This window comes from Periplaneta americana, chromosome 6 (genome assembly GCF_040183065.1).
Source record: "Periplaneta americana isolate PAMFEO1 chromosome 6, P.americana_PAMFEO1_priV1, whole genome shotgun sequence".
In the NCBI taxonomy this organism is placed as follows: Eukaryota; Metazoa; Arthropoda; class Insecta; order Blattodea; family Blattidae; genus Periplaneta; species Periplaneta americana.
In genome coordinates this window covers 166,347,273-166,365,398 of record NC_091122.1, presented here as the reverse complement: position 1 = coordinate 166,365,398, position 18,126 = coordinate 166,347,273, and the positions used below count along the sequence as shown (strand labels likewise).

Below are 18,126 nucleotides of genomic sequence, written 5' to 3'. Positions count from 1 at the left end.
GAATTGAACTCTTAATGTTAAAATATTCCATATTTATATTGTAAATGCTTAAGAAATAATACACGAGCTATTTAATGACTTTACTCAAATAAAACCAAGGCGTTGCCCTTTGCTATGTTAGTAGTACTTATAAAATAAATAATCCTTGGCGCTACACTCCTTCAAGAGTCCAAACGTGTTTTTCTTTTTTACAGCTATTGTTGTTGGGCCTTGAAAGTTAGAATTTCCAGACAAACTTGTTGCTAGGGAAACCATTCTTCGTAACATACTTACATCATAGTCTAGTATATACAGTCACGAAGCTCAATACGTAGTAAATATGCATCCGTAGATAGTTGCTAATCACTAGGATCGCTACTTTCGCCTCATCACAGACAATGCGAAATAGTGCCGGCACAGTCTATTGTTCCTAGTACCCTCAACAACTCAAGCTTCGTGACTGTGCTTATATTCAAATAGACCCATTACAGTCCACTTATTTGTTACTTAGTTACTATTACGCTCTAGTTTTGCGAAGGCTTTGGAATAATATTGCTCTAAATTTTCAGTGTAAAATATATAGTAAAAAATGTTGTACAATACACGTTTGTGAAGTGTATTACGAAATCTCGGAAATTGAAAAACTCGCTCTTCTCGTTTTTCAAACTTTTTCTCAATTTTATAAAATGCATTTCCCAACCTTGTATCGTAATATACTATTACAGATTAGTAGGCCTAAAGGCGCCAAAGTGATTACCCTCAAACAGTTATCTTTGTTTCGGGTGTGTTTTTATCTTTTGAATGAAGGTGTAATTCGGGTGATTTCGACATTGTGCTTCGGGGAGATCTTGACATACGTTAAGTTCTCCCTAATTTCGTTTGCGGTCCTCCTTAGATCACCGTCTCTATCAAACTTTTTTAGTGCTTGGTCAGCGCTACCCAGGCCGACCATATCCCTACATATTAGAAGAAAAAATTAGAATAAAATTTTGATAAATTGGTCCCAAATTAATATTTTTCCTTAGTAAAGGGTGCGTCAGAAAGAACGGATGGATTTCAAACTATCGATACGCAACGAGGAGAGAGATATAGTGAGGGGGACCACGACTGTTGGGTCAGCCATAGAATGCAGTTTCAGTTGAGAATATGGTGTTGGTCTGGTGTACAATGTGCTTTCATCGTAGAGACATTTTTGAAAAATGAAGAGTCTGTGATCGCCACTCAGGACTCATTTCGACATCGGATGTCACGCTAGGATTCCAACTCGGAATACAATTTTGCGGTGGGTGGCTTCATTTCGTATCACAGGTTCAACATTAAAGAAGAAATCACCTGGACGAAATTCTATTGCACTGAGATTGTCCGAGGCTACGGTAAGATCTCGCGCCCTGCGACTTCTTTCTTTGGGACCATTTGAAGGCGTAAGTTTGTAAACATCGATCACATACACTGGACGAACTGAAGACAGCGATTCGTGAAGAAATCGTGGCAATTGCACCAGCTATGACTGTGAAAGTGATGGCGAACATCAGAAAACGGCTCGATGCCTGTATTGAAAGCCAAGGACATCATATGGATAATGTTGTTTTCCATAAATAAACTGCATGTATTGGTGAATATGTTGATAACAATAAATTTTTGATTTGATGAATCTTTACAATTTTCTTGCCATGTGAAATCCATCCGTTCTTTCTGACGCACCCTGTATATCGAGATGTCTCTAATCGACCATATATTTACTATATGATTATATAAACTAGTTCTCAAAATCTACCTCATATATCAGAAATTGTTACACAGCAAGGAAATGGGTTCAGTGGTCCAAAGCGATATCTGCTTACGTCGGAAACGCGTCATGAGAGCAGTGTTCGAAAAAAGTTACTTATTCGGGCATACAGGGTGGGACAGTAAACTTTATTTTTTTAATGGCACCATATTTTAAGATTTACACAATATTCCGAATCTCCATTAAATTTTACGTATGATTGCGTAGGAACTTCACCCATTCACCCGCTTCGTGTCTTTTTTTAACTAGTCATGCAACTGTGAGAAAGACAATGGGCTGTTTTCGTAATGGACTTGGACATTGGCTGTGAATCGTTCTCATTTTGAGCATCTCTTGTAAAGTTTGGTTAGTGGTAGTGATTTGTTTAGTTTTATGGTCTACTCATCATGATTTTACATAGACTACTTATTTGTCTCAAGTTTTAATTACGTGAAACAAGTTTAATAAATAGTAAAAGACACGAAACGGGTGAATGGATAAATTTTCGACGCAGTCGGAATATGTAGGCCTAAATCTTAAAATAGTGAGCCATAAAAAAACAACAAAGTTTACTATATGCCTGAATAAATAACTTTTGTGCGAGATCGTGCGTATTTGCTTGGTTTCCGCACAAAACCAATCCGCGGAAAGTCTAAAATTCCACATTCAGTATTCCCAACCTAACACACATAACAATTTCCCTCTTCTTACCGCTTTAGTGACATATTGATTTTACTGCTTTAGGCTTTTAACATATTATTTTTAGAGACGTTCAATATAGTAATAATTATAAATTGGAAACTTACCACTGCAATTTCACCTAAATTCCACTGTTAATAATTGTTTTTAAATATTTGCAAAAATTAAGTAAACTCTACAACTCCACTAAAGTTACTGCATTCGTGATGCAAGTAACAATAAGGAAGCTTTGAACGAAGGAAATGTGGATCTAATATAATATAATATTGTTAAAATATTAAAATGAAAAATAAATCATTACATAACCTTCCCGTTTGTTTTAAGTTTGCATTTATAGACTGGGGGAAAAAAAGACAGACGTATATAACTCGGCCTGCTAGAGTATAGTAAACACAGAAAACATTTTAAAGTAACAGTGTTGAAGATAGATATTTTTGTTTTGCAAATTTGCCGTCATTGAACAGAAACCAAGATGGAGATTTCATTGCAACTAATTAAAAATTCCTCTTTCAGGTATGTAATAAACGATCTTCGCACAAAATAATGTACGATACACGAGCGGTATGTTTTCTTTCAATTCTCGGAAATTAAAAAAGCTCAACTACGTTTCGCTTTTTCAAACTTTTCCTCGAACACGAAAACTTCAACATACCGCTCTTGTAACGCATAGGCTATTTTCGAACACGGATATCAAGGTTTATCTCCAATAGCTTTTGTATAAAACTTTTTTTTTGTAAAATTAGAATTTAAGACGTTATGAATAATATTCCATACTTAAAGGGAAGGACCTACAGGAATGACCAAATATGTGACAAAATTAACATTTTTTTTTTATTTCAGATTAAAAAAATACCTACTTTATAACTTAGTATTAATTTCATTTGAGCGAAATTTAAAGGTCGTTAAGAAAATAATTGCTTTTACGCCATTTTTAAATAGCTGCTGCGCTTCGCTCCCTATACTCAAACTTCTGCATTGAATATCCGGAATTTGTTTATCTTACATTTTTCAACATTTGATATGTAAGCTTAATACGAGTATCTCAGACAATAATAGAGATAATCGAATAAAATTTTCAGGGCATATTCTCACATTATCTATACTAATAATAAATCTGTAGCCGAAATTTTTCTGGTAATTTTCGATTTTCCAAAAATAATTGGTCCTAACATATATAATTAACTACCCTGAAACCGAAAATCGCTTTTTTTGAAATTTTTGTTTGTATGTCTGTCTGTCTGTCTGTCTGTCTGTCTGTATGTATGTTTGTTACCTTTTCACGCGATAATGGCTGAACCGATTTCGATGAAAATTGGAATATAAATTAAGTTCGTTGTAACTTAGATTTTAGGCTATATGCCATTCAAAATACGTTATTTAAAAGGGGGGTTATAAGGGGGCCTGAATTAAATCGAAATATCTCGCTTATTATTGATTTTTATGAAATATGTTACATAACAAACGTTTCTTTAAAAATAATTTGCGATAAGTTTTATTCCTTCAAAAATTTTGATAGGACTGATATTTAATGAGATAAATGAATTTTAAAATTAAAATAACTGCCATCTAAGGCGGTGTATTGAAATAAAAAACAAATGACTTCGTCTATAAGGGGCCTTGGACACAACAATCGAAAGCTATGAAACATAGCCTACAGAGAATGTTTCTGTGTTTGTATGAAGTAATATCGGAAGCTAAATTAACCGATTTGTATAATTAATTATTATTTCATCATTGGAAAGTGTAGTTTCTCTGGATGGACATAATGCTATAATGTTATTACAGTAACTTGTGAGTGAATCGAGGACAGGTAAGATTAAAATAGCTTCTTATGCACAGAAAACTTGATAGGTTATTCTGTATATTCATTTCCTGTATTTCTTATAATAATGTTTATGAACATATTCATTTTTATCTCAGAGAATTAACGAACAACGAGAGTGTATTGATTTAGTATGCAGTAATAGTACGTTAGCTTAGCAATCCATTATTTTATAATCCAAATTTTAACTATGCTCAATTGAATCGTGTTAAAATACATAAAATACATATGCAATAAATGCAATGCAAGCAAATTGGGTAATGAGCCAAGCAGATTATGTTGCGCTGTTGTAAAAGTTGTTCCTCCTGAGATTCAAGAGCTCCCACAACAAATTAAAAACTTTTTAGTTCGAGTACATCCGTTATCAACACATTTTTTTCATAATACAATATAATATAATATAATATAAACATAATAATAAATCTGTAACCAAAATTTTTTTGTTAATTTTCGCTTTTCCAAAAATAATTGGTAATAACAATTAAGAAACATGTTAAAGGAATTTTCATTGCACCAAATGAGTGGTCTCTGGATCAAAATGATCGCATTTTAATATTTTAAATACAATTTAAATTAAGTAACATATTAAACGATTTATCCTTCTATCAAACACGAATGTTCCCTGGATCAAATGCCCTATTTTAATTATGTAATTACTTTATATTTATTTCTAACGGGTGCAGCGGAGCGCACGGGTACGGCTGGTACATGAATAATTCTGTAAGAGGAAATCGTCAAATTGCAAATTAAAGAATAAGTTAAACATAAAGGTGCAATTTCTCTTTCTGTTCATAAAAATGCAAAATAAAAATAAGAATATAAAAATTAAAATTTCTAAAAATTATCAAACAAAATTGATTAGCAGTCTTTCAGCTTTGATTTAAGACGAGATTTGTGATTCTGTGATACTTTTGTGGGCAGATATATCTTTTTTTTTTTATAATACTACATTTTTTGCATTTTTATGTCTGTGACTGTACCATAAAGGGCAAAAATGAAAATGTTGTACTACTTACAAGGCATCATACATTGATATGAAACTATGCTATGAATGGCCGCGAAACCAGGTGGCCCGGGTTCGATTCCCGGTCGGGGCAAGTTATCTCGTTGAGGTTTTTTCCGGGGTTTTCCCTCAACCCAATACGAGCAAATGCTGGGTAACTTTCGGTGCTAGACCCCGGACTCATTTCACCGGCATTATCACCTTCATCTCATTCAGACGCTAAATAACCTAAGATGCTGATAAAGCGTCGTAAAATAACCCACTAAAATAAATATGCTAGGAAAATAGAGATTCTACTTAAAAATAATGTGAGAAAAGAGATTTCATGTAGGTCTTTCTCTTTAATGAAAACGCTGTGTATTGCCATGTCAGTAGGCTTATCATTATTTTAAAAATTTTTAATTTAATATTCTATCCTTTTTAATTATCGTTTTGTCAGAGAACAAAATAGCTTAATGATAAGATTCAATTATTATTAGCAACATTTATACATATAATCACAGTCTAGTATATACAGTCATGAAGCTTGAGTTGATGAGGGTACTAGGAACAATAGACTGTGCCGATACTGTTTCACATAATGTGTGATGAGGCGATAGTAGCGATCCTAGTGGTTAGCAACTATCTATGAATGCATATTCCCTGCGTATTGAGCTTCGTGACTGTATACACTAGACTGTGTTTATAATCTTCGTTATAGGCTTACTTTAAGATATGGCAGACCAGTAGTTTCCAAGAAAACCTGATCATTGTTATCGACTTCTTCTCTTCGTTTACACTTTTCTATCCTAATGTGTCGATTAAATTCAAAAAATGAAATTTTCCTATGTAGAATTTTTCCTAGAATTATGTTTACTTGTACGGTAGGCTATATAACTCAGCCATCAAAAACCATTACAAAACATGGCATTGATTGACCTATTACAAACTCCAATTTCATTCAGTCGATCGAGAAATCTTCTCAAAAATAGTACACACGAATCGTCAGTTCGCCCTTTAATGAAGCAGTGTTGTAGAGTAAATTTCATAACTGGTAGTTGATACGAACTTTTCTGTTTTCTTGACTTAGCAACACTGAATTTGTACAGAAGTATCGAGTGTGGGGACTTTTTGAAAAGCTCTTGATGAGCTTTATTCAAAAATAAAAAAAAAAACATTGGGTGTTCCATTTAAAATAAGAGAGTTGGAGTTACTTCCGGTTAAACCGGAAGTAGAAAAAGCTCGGTAATACCATTATTGAGTTCTTAGCATATGGTCATCCCCACATACCAAGTTTCATGTCACTGAACCAAATGCTTAAAAAGTTATTTATGTGGTGCGGGACTTTTAACTAACCCTATATATATATATATATATATATATATATATATATATATAATAAATAAATTTCTAAATTATAGACATCAGCTCAAAGAATTTTGAGTGACCACAAGGGTCCTGAATACAATAAACATGTATAATAATGTGATGTGATACATTAAAGAAAAAAGAAAGTTAATTGTTGAAGGCAAATATAAGTTGATTAATTGAAATAGAGATGATGTAATATTTGAAGAGAATCCTTGATAATATTTATAAGAATAGACATTACATAATCAAAAGGAATGTGAAGTTCTTTAAGATAATTCCATGTGAATTTTGTAATAGAACCTCTACTGCCAAACAGCAAACCAATGACGGACCATTGTTTAAGAGGGACGTTGTACTTTTGAGAAAGATACGGCAGACAAGGTTCATATATGGACTTCTTCTCAATATCAACCTCGGTGGCCTGATTTAGGTTTCTTTCGAAACGGATAGTAGGGTCAAGAACAAGAGTCCGTTTTAAGCGTCCGTTGATAGCAATAATGTCTGCCCGTCTAAAAGAACCATCTGATGATACACAATGTACTTCCTCATGAATTTCCCAATTTAAAGTTTTTAACGATATCTCCAAAGCATGTCGTACACGATGATGTTATTATTGCACCAACATCGAGTCAACACAAAGAATTTTAACATTTTAATAGTGAATATCTTAGTGTAAGGTTACAACTCTTCAAGTAAATGAATAACTGCATTTGACCACACAATACATCAAGAAAAAACCCCAGTGTTCCACAAATTGATGGATAATTGCAGCAAATTTTAAATGTTAGTAATAAGTGTGTGTTTTAATTTTTAATCATTAATCATCTACAAACAGATTATTTTATATGTGACATGAAATCACCAGGGTACACTTTATATGTTTCATTCACACAGTTCATGTGCACCTATTTGAACATGTAATTAGGCAAATTCTCATACATTTGAAAATGGCACATTAGTGCCGAAAACGTTTATGTTATAATTAATCATATAATACATGATAAGTATAGACGGTATATTTCAATTTTAACATTGTATTAGTAGAATTGGTTAAACATGGACAATCACAATTTAGAGAAATTGTACAAAATTTGTTTTTCTTATAGTAAGTTCTATGCTGAATCTCTTGAAGCAAGTGCACGGCTAAAGCAAAGTGGCAATGTCACAGGCTAGTGAACATTGCTGTGCTAGTGACTCCCATCCCAACAAGGTGCAACATCCCGAGTAGGTGATAAACTGCATATTCGCCCGCCTTACCCTCCCTTCCCACCCTAATTGCAAGGGATGCTGTTGCACGTTGTGAAGACGCGTCTCCCATTAGCAAGCAGCACAGCTGTCGCTACTCCCTGCTTAAGTCCCGGGCAGCGAACAGCCCCTCTCTGACCCCAGCGGCTTTCGCGAGTTTCCTCAGTCCCTGTTAAATGAGTTCACTAAGTTGACACGTACTTTCTCATAAGTTTTACGTGTTTCGTATCAATTCAGTTTCCATATCATGTAGCGAATAATGTTTTTATTTAGTCAGCTGTCCGAAGACACGTTGGAACATGATAAATAACATCATGAGGCAACTAAGCCAGAAGATAATAGGGTAGGACAGCCAGTTCCTTTCTCCCTCGAATAATAATAATAATAATAATAATAATAATAATAATAATAATAATAATAATAATAATAATAATAATAATAATCACCTGTGGAGTAACGGTTAGCGCGTCTGGGCCCGAAACCAGGTGGCCCGGGTTCGAATCCCGGTAGGGGCAAGTTACCTGGTTGAGGTTTTCTCCGGGGTTTTCCCTCAACCCAATATGAGCAAATGCTGGGTAACTTTCGGTGCTGGACCCCAGATTCATTCACCGGCATTATCACCTTCATCTCATTCAGACGCTAAATAACCTAAATGTTGATAAAGCGTCGTAAAATAACCTACTAAAAATAAAAATAAATAATAACGATTTATTTAACCTTGCAGAGTTAAGGCCATACGGCCTTCTCAAACACTCAACCAGGAGTAAAACTGCGTTACAAAAAACACTACAAATTTACAAAGCACACTACAATTTTACACACAAAACTAAATAAGATAATAATAATAATAATAATAATAATATAATGTAAACAACAAGTAAGTATAAATCAGACATAATATATAACATACAGAAAGAAAGGAAAAAGCATAATAAAATATGAACAGCAGGTCAAAATAAATTAGACATAAAAAGTATAAAAGAATAAGACAATTATTGATAATAATAATAATAATAATAATGATAATAATAATAATGATAAGTAGTAAGAGTAGTAGTAATAATAATAACAATAATAATAATACTAATAGTAGTAATAAAATAGTGCAGTACAAAGCTTACAATGAAATTTTTAGGTACAAACAGTAAGGAAAATTATGATTATATATATAGCTCAAGTTATCACATTATAGATATACCATTATCGGGAAATATTACAACAAAAAGATAAAATAAGTTAAATATCACTAGAACATAAAAAATGTGAACACGTGGAAACATGCAATACAACACTTGTCATAACAGTAAGTTAGTGTGGCAACTCGTCATAAGATAATTTTCTAACTTGGAAAGGTCAAAGTCAGGTTTGCTATGCTTTCGAACAACAGACATAGCATCTTGGTATAGTTGCTGCATGTAGAGCTTGAAATGTAGAGGGTAAAATCATTTTATCCTGCTAAGAAATCTTGCTGAAATGATCGGGAGACTACAAAATTTTGTAGGCCTCTTCTTTTATCAGTAAGTAATACCTTTTGGTCTTTCCTTAGGAACTGTAATTTTTGCGCTCTCTCGAGCCAATACTGAAGAGAATGACGCATATACGTATCTACACCACACCGCCAATAAGTACATGAAAATGACCCAACCCCACTTGATTAATAAATATAAAAGTATTTGATTTTTAATGACAATATTATTATCTTACGCAAGTTTTGTATATGAACAACATGGCATTAACTATAATAATACTTCATTTCTAATGGTAATAATGCCATCAAATCACTAAGGGTCGTATTCATAGACATTTTTAGCGCGGGCTTTCGGTGGATGATCAGCGTTTCTCGTATTCATAAACCAGTGTTAGCGATATGATATGATTTGAATTCTGTACAAGTAACCAGTGGATAGCCGGGGCTAGCTTAGTACGCTCGTAGAGCGTGCTGCGAAATGTCTATGAATACCACCCCTGAAGTTTTGTAGATTTTAATATCCAATAACAGCTGTACTCAGAAAATTACACATCACAGAATCAGGCCTGTAAATTATTTTAGTAAGTCTTGAAGTTTTTAATAACAATTGAATTTGAGCTCTAAATATATCAGCAATCCTGCAGGTCATGGCCTTCGTGTAATGGCCTATTGTTTATTGCAGTGCATATTTTGTTTTATTCTGAAAAGCCATTTTCTCTCAGAACTGATGACACGAATTTTGGAAAATAGGAAAATGATGTAGGAAAATTGACATTTCACTGAAAACTACTATTTTTTCTGAAAATTCTTGGATGCCAAGCTTCAAAATGACGGGTCACTCATTAAAATCCGTTCAGCCGTTTTCCCGTAATTTCCTTTAGGCCTACCAGTTCAAATTATATATATATATATATATATATATATATATATATATATATTTCTTCAATAATAAGTCCTTGAAAAACATACATTAACAACCGATCTCTCTATGAACAGGTGTCGCAAACTTCAGATAAACGAAACAGTACATATTACCCAGCCAAGAACCTTAGATTTAATGCCCACAAAACTTGTAAAATATATTTTTAAATAAAACATTATTAGAGTATTTAATTGTATAGCCTTATCTATGTCTTACATTAATAATAAACAAATATTTCTGACAAATACTTTTTCATTGGAATTCCCAGTTTGTCGGAACGACTGTATAGCGAAATGCGTAACAATCTCTGCAGCTACAAGACATGAACTGAACTCTGGGATGAAGGATGCAATGTTAATCTGAGAAGATGACCACGTGTGTAAAATGACGCACGTGTTCTTGTGTGGGGATTTTTTAAACTGGCAGATGTAGGAATTACAATGCAGGTGTCCATGGCTTCCGGTCTTCCTCCTCCCCACTCACGCTACGTGATTCGTTAATAAAATATCCAACCCGCTTTATATACAGGAAAAACAAACTACGCTACAATATTTTTAAACTCTAGAAAGCTGTGGATTATGGAAACTTTATCTGAACCCCTTCCCCGAGCAAATAAACTAATTTTATAGCTTTGTTTGCCTCTGGTAGAAGCAGAAAATTGATAGAGCATTATTGACTGTAAGTAATTAAGTAATATGTTAAATTGATGTTGGGAACAAATAAAACGGCTGCCAACATGAAGAAATTGATGTACGTATTTTAATTACTTTGTTACGTAACTCAACTTATAGAAACATACATAGGCAACAATCTCAGCACTCAAATGGAAGGGGTGGAAGGGGGATGGTACACTTCTCCTTACCACAGCATTTAATGTGCAGTGCCGGACTGTAAACTAAGAAGTACAATGTTGAACATCGTGGTTATTATTGGTATGTTTTAATTCAATTTCTCCCTCTTTTTTACAAACTTCGTAGTAGTTCAGACGTGGACAAATTATTAGCAAAATTGGAGATTTTTATTATATACCGTATTCTTACAAACTATGATTCTTCAATTTAGACTACAGGTGACATCTTTGCGTATTTCCAAATTATTAGAAAAATTGAAGATTTATGTTGCATATTTTTACAAAATTTGACTCTTCAATTTAGACTGCAATTGATATTTCCAAATTATTAGCAAAACTGAAGATTTTTATTATATATATTTTTTTTACAAAATTTGACTCTTCACTTTAGACTGCAATTGACATTTTTGCATATTTACAAATTATTAGCAAAATTTAAGATTTTATTAGGCCTATACATTTTTTACAAAATATGACTCTTCAATTTAGAATAGCCTACATTTGAAATTTTTGCATATTTCTATCTACTATAATGATAAAAATATGCAAAATTGTCAACTGTAGTCTAAATTGAAAAGTCAAATTTTGTAAATAGAATTATCATAAAAATCGTCAATTTTGTTAATAATTTAGCCACGTCTGTAGTAGGGTTTAAAAAGGGGGCGTCAGCTACTATGGCTATTTGCGCCCTTATCTAAAATTCTTAATATAACAAAACAAACTTCGTAGAACAATGAATGATAGAGTATAACAAAACGAAACCGGAACAGTAATTCAAAGAAAAATGGCATTTGATTAACAGAATGAGTGGATGAATTAATTAATTAACGAATGGATGGATGGATGGATGGATGGATGGATGGATGGATGGATGGATAGATGGATGAAGGAATGGGTGAATGTATGAAGGAATGGATACCTGTATAAAGGGATGAATTAATTAATTAATGAAAAGATGAATTAATTAATTAATGAAGAAATAGATGAATGCATTAATGAATGAATGAATGAGGAGGTGAATGAAGAGATGGGTGGATAAATGAATGATTGAGTGAATGGAGGGAGGGATTGATGAATGAATGATTGAGTGAATGGAGGGAGGGATTGATGAATGAATGATTGAGTGAATGGAGGGAGGGATTGATGAATGAATTAATTAATTAATAACTGAACAGACGAATGAACGAAGAAATGGATGGATGGATGGATGGAGGGATGGATTAAGAAATGGTTGACTGTATGAAGGAATGGATGGATGGATGGATGGATGGATGGATGGATGGATGGATTAAGAAATGGTTGACTGTATGAAGGAATGGATGGATGGATGGAGGGATGGATGATGGATAGATGGATGGATGGATGGATGGATGGATGGATGGATGGATGGACTGAGAAATGGTTGACTGTATGAAGGAATGGATGGTTGACTGTATGAAGGAATGGATGGTTGACTGTATGAAGGAATGGATGGATGGATGGATTAAGAAATGGTTGACTGTATGAAGGAATGGATAGATGGATGGATGGATGGATGGATGGATGGATGGATGGATAGATGATGGATGGATGGATGGATTGATTCAGAAATGGTTGACTGTATGAAGGAATGGATGGATAGATGATGGATGGATAGATGATGGATGGATGGATGGATGGATGGATGGATGGATGGATGGACGAATGAACAAATGAATGAATGAGTAATTGTGGAAGTATGCGGATGAGTGAATAATTTAGTAATTCGGCGTCTGAATGGCTGAGAAAGAAAAATATGAGTATATTAGAGTGAATGGATCGATGAGTAATATAGTTACTGGATGAGTAATTTTATGAGTGGCTGAATGAAGGTTGAGCTGACGGATGAGTCAGTGAATTGCGAATGGAGAAATACATGAATAAGTAGGTGGTTTGGGCAATTGTGCAGGTGGATAGTTGGATCAGAGAATAATTTAGTAACTCAGTGAGTGAATGACTAAGAGTGAAGGAATGCGCGAGCTTATGAAGTGAGTGGATGAGTCGATGAGTAAGTAATTAGAATGAATACAGAGTGGCTGGGTGAGCAAGGAAATTGCTAGCGGAAAGGAATTCGATAGATCAATAACTGAGGGGGTGATTTCGATAGTTAGTGTGGGTGAATAGGTGAATGAGTGACCGAGTTAGTGTTAAGAAGGCTAATGATTTTGTGATCGTGTATACTACCAAGCAAGAGAGAGGGTTTGTAAGAGTTAAGTGAATGTGTGGACGAGTGGTGAGATGGTGTATCAGTAATTCAGTGAATGAGTGAACAGGCAGATGAGGGAGCGTGTGAATATAAATTACAGGAACAATTTTACTTTCAAAATTTTCATTCTCTAAAACACAAAAACTAATTTTGTGAAATGTTAAATTAATTACATCAACACATTCGGAAACTCTTAATTCTATTTGTAAATTGTTCAAAGGAAAACGTGAGAACTTCATATGCTTTCATGTATAAGTGAGCACACATTATATTACATTACTACACTACGGTACGAGAGAGAGAGAATGGCTGTGTTAATAGAAGACCTCGCTATGTTTATGAAACGTGCTTAATTAGTGTACTGTGAGGTCGTCGTGCCAAGTTGTTTCACCTAACGTTAGCACAAAACCAATTTCTGTTTCAGTTTCTAATAATGCTTTAAATAATGCAAAATATTTAAGTTAATAAATTGAAAAAGATAAAATTGAAAACTCTATAACAGTAGATAAAGCAATAATGCATTTCAAATCTTTACACAGCCGGAAAATGCTGAGTAAGAATAATAACATTAGACTATATCAGCGTTTCTCAAACTATGGTCCGCGGACCACCTGTGGTCCTCAAGTTCTGCTCTTGTGGTCCTTCAAAAAAGACAGAATCTATACTAATAATAAATCTGTAGCCGAAATTTTTCTGGTAATTTTGGATTTTCCGAAAATAATTGGTCCTAACATATATAATTAACCACCCTGAAACCGAAAATCGCTTTTTTGAAACTTTTGTTTGTATGTCTGTCTGTCTGCCTGCCTGTCTGTCTGTCTGTCTGTCTGTCTGTCTGTATGTTTGTTACCTTTTCACGCGATAATGGCTGAACGGATTTATATGAAAATTGGAATATAAATTAAGTTCGTTGTAACTTAGATTTTAGGCTATATGGCATTCAAAATACATTATTTAAAAGGGGGGGGGTTATAAGGGGGCCTGAATTAAATAAATCGAAATATCACGCTTATTATTGATTTTTGTGAAAAATGTTACATAACAAAAATTTCTTTAAAAATAATTTGCGATAAGTTTTATTCCTTGCAATATTTTGATAGGACTGATATTTAATGAGATAAATGAGTTTTAAAATTAAAATAACTGCCATCTAAGGCCGTGTAATGAATTAAAAAACAAATGACTTCGTCTATAAGGGGCCTTGGACAGCAACAATCGAAAGCTATGAAAGATAGCCTACAGATAATGTTTCTGTGTTTGTATGAAGTAATATCGGAAGCTAAATTAACCGATTTGTATAATTAATTATTATTTCACCATTGGAAAGTGTAGTTTCTCTAGATGGACATAATGCTATAATGTTATCACAGTAACTTCTGAGTGAATCGAGGACAGGTAAGATTAAAATAGCTTCTTATGCACAGAAAACTTGATAGGCTATTCTGTATATTCGTTTCCTGTATTTCCTAAACTAATTTTTATGACCAAATGAGTGGTCTCTGGATCAAAATGATCGCATTTTAATTTTTAATTCAATTTAAATTAAGTAACATAATAAAAGATTTATCCTTCTATCAAACACGAATGTTCCCTGGATCAAATGTCCTATTTTAATTACGTAATTACTTATATTTATTTCTAACGGGTGCAGCGGAGCGCACGGGTACGGCTAGTAAGAAATAAAATTCAAACGAATTACGTATCACACTATAGCTGAAAATCTCAGAATTTGGAAATGACACATGACAATCGCCTTTCACTTTTTCTCCCAGTACTAATATTTTATGAAATGTCTTACCCTATATGTTTATCCACTCTACTCTTAGCAACAAAAGAGGGATTTAAAGCACTATGAACTATGAACGTGGCGTTTCTCGCCATCTTTTCCCTGTACATTTGGTGCCGCGCCTATAACCCAGCCAGAGACCACCCGAATTCATAACAGAGGACCATACTACCGAAACTTTTAATGTATTGATGACTTTCTTGACAGTTTTGCCGAAACCCAGTCTGCACATTGAAATGGACACGTATAGTACGTCGTACACAAATAATAGAATGTGCCGAATTGCGTCTTTACTTGTTGAAAATCGGGCATGTTTCTGCATTAATTTTTTTATTTATTTTTCCAGGTGACGATATAAGAAATTTTAGACTCCGCCTATTTTAAAATCCGACAGGTTTATTTTTTACACTTGCCTGTTTTGTTTCTAAGTGCCGTTTCAATTTCGCGGGTTTCATACACTCGTTTAAAGCACTTTATAACAAACAACGCACCGAGGTTTTGGTTCATTCTCATTGCCACACCAAGTAAATCCAAGTTCCAAATAACTCTTGTCATATTTACGAAAGTATTTTTTCTTTGAATCGCTACTACTAGGACTAGATATTCCTTTAATGGCACTATAATCACTGATATTAATATGTTTCTTCACACACAGCTTCTGAACTATTAGCACTGCCTAAATGGAGTGTATAATCATGTTCCTTTCTTTTCAAAGATCTGGATCGAAATCAGTTTTCAATTATTTATTGTGGTAATTATTTAACAGAGACATGGACAACTACTAGCGTGTACCACTTAAGAAGGATTTCAAACAACTAACTGCTAACAGGCAAGCGATGAATCAACAATTCACAGAATTTGTTATAAGTTACTTGTGACTGGCTACAAAAAATATAATTAGAAAAGTATTATAATTAATTAATTCTATTTTAAAATATAAGTATAGGGGAGAGTCGGGTAGTATCGGACAGCGGGTAATATCGGACAGTGAGTTTCTTTCATCTACCACACGATGATAGTACCTGATTGACATGGTTACGTTTCTGTGGTGTCGCATAGAGAAACGTAACCATGTCATTCAGGTACTACCATATGGTGGTAGATGAAAGAAACGCACTGTCCGATATTACCCGATGTCCGATACTACCCGACTCTCCCCTACTGGTACTAAAATATGCTACAAAAATGATAAATTTGCTTTCGAAGGGAACAAGAGTAAGGTGGTCCGCAGAATTATTCAGACTTAAAAAAGTGGTCCTCACTTCAAAAAAGTTTCAGAAACGCTGGACTATATCAATCGAATGTGTCTAGTTTTCCCAGACTGTCCAGAAGTATCGCTGTTTCGAGAGACATACAAAATCTGTTAGGTTACATGGATTTCACAAGATTAATGTCGCTCCTTTTATTGATTAATTACCAGAATTATTATTATTATTATTATCATTATTATCATTATTATTATTATTATCATTATCATTATCTCTCGTAAAATACATTACTTTTCCTTCACTCAAAACAAATTGTATTTTTTTCCGAAATGTTCTATCTGCTGCATCCATTTCTACCAGTCCGTGTCGATTCACACTCCGTCGGGCACCATCCATCATCCATCCTTTTTTCTTTTGGTCTAAAATTGTTCTTGGTAACTTCTGATCTGACATTATTTTAACAAGTCCAAGCCATCTTAATATTTTTTGTTTTATTATTTCTAAAATATTCTTTTCCATCTCCATGGCGTTTCGTACAGTATAGTATTATGTCATACTTCATCTTTTCGTGTTTTCTTCGCTGACCTCCAAAAATTTATTTCGGTTGTGAATTTGTTGGCTTCCGCTATCAGTTTATATTTCTGTACCATATAGTAAAATACTTTGGAATAAAAATTCATATATCAGATTTTTTTTGTAAAATATTCTTACGTCGTGTTATGACACATAATTTAATATTCTAATTGTTACCTTTCATTATTATTTATTATTATTATTATTATTATTATACCTCGTTGTACCATTATTTTATAACGTTGAACCAAGATACTTAAATTTGTTTACTGTTTGTATTTATTTTCTATCAAATGTCAAATAATAATAATAATAATAATAATAATAATAATAATAATAATAATAATAATAATAAGTGCAATTCGTTGTTTGCTATAGTGTTTTGCGTCATGTTTTGGATATCTTTAAAAATTGTTAAGTCGGTGATCCGTTTTCGAGTTTGCTAGAACTCGATCGCAAACTCGTGGCACCTGCGCGAAAGACGTATTGGCGTCCACTTACATGGACTCGCCCAAGAGTCTTACTGGTGGGGGGGGGGGGGTGTTTGAACAGTACACTCGATGAGTAAGCAGTCGCTTGGAAACGACTCCCCACTCCTAAGCCCCGGAAATAAGCTCGCGCAGGTTGGTGCCACGAGATTGCGATCGGGTTTTACCTCGGTCTAAATTTAAATTTCCCTGCCGGCGCGACATATATCCAATAGCGCTGTTCTCTAGCTACGAATCGATGTGCTTATGTTAACGCTGTGACATTACTTCAAACGTAGTGACATCTAAAGCATCGCACGGCAACTAACGAGCCAAACGCGGGACATATTCGCAACGTTGCCAGCTCGCTCATGCTCAACCGGCAGCGGCCGTTCATATCTCGTTTGATGCGGTGTTCCTTTCTTTATCAAATGGTATATGCACTATCTGTCTCTTTTCATTTGCGAGAAATAGCGAGAGAGATTTGTATTTTTATGTGACTGTCATTCCCCAAGTTATTACCTCAACCACAGTCTACTATATACAGTCACGAAGCTTGAGTTTTGAGGGTGCTAGAAACAATAGACTGTGACGGTACTATTTTGCATTGCCTGTAATGAGGCGATATTAGCGATCCTAGTGGTGAGCAACTACCTAATGTTTGCATATTTACTACATATTGAGCTTCGCGACTGTATATACTAGACTGTGATCTCAACCATATGTAGTAATTCTACGTCAAAAATATGCTGAGAAAAAGAAGGT

General features: G+C 34.1%; 1 protein-coding gene across 5 annotated transcripts in view; it reads left to right on the top strand.

The window, feature by feature from the left end:
- Positions 1-18,126, top strand: part of trh (PAS domain-containing protein trachealess) — a 309,891-nt gene that overhangs the window by 208,679 nt on the left and 83,086 nt on the right. The gene's annotated exons all lie outside the window — the stretch shown is intronic.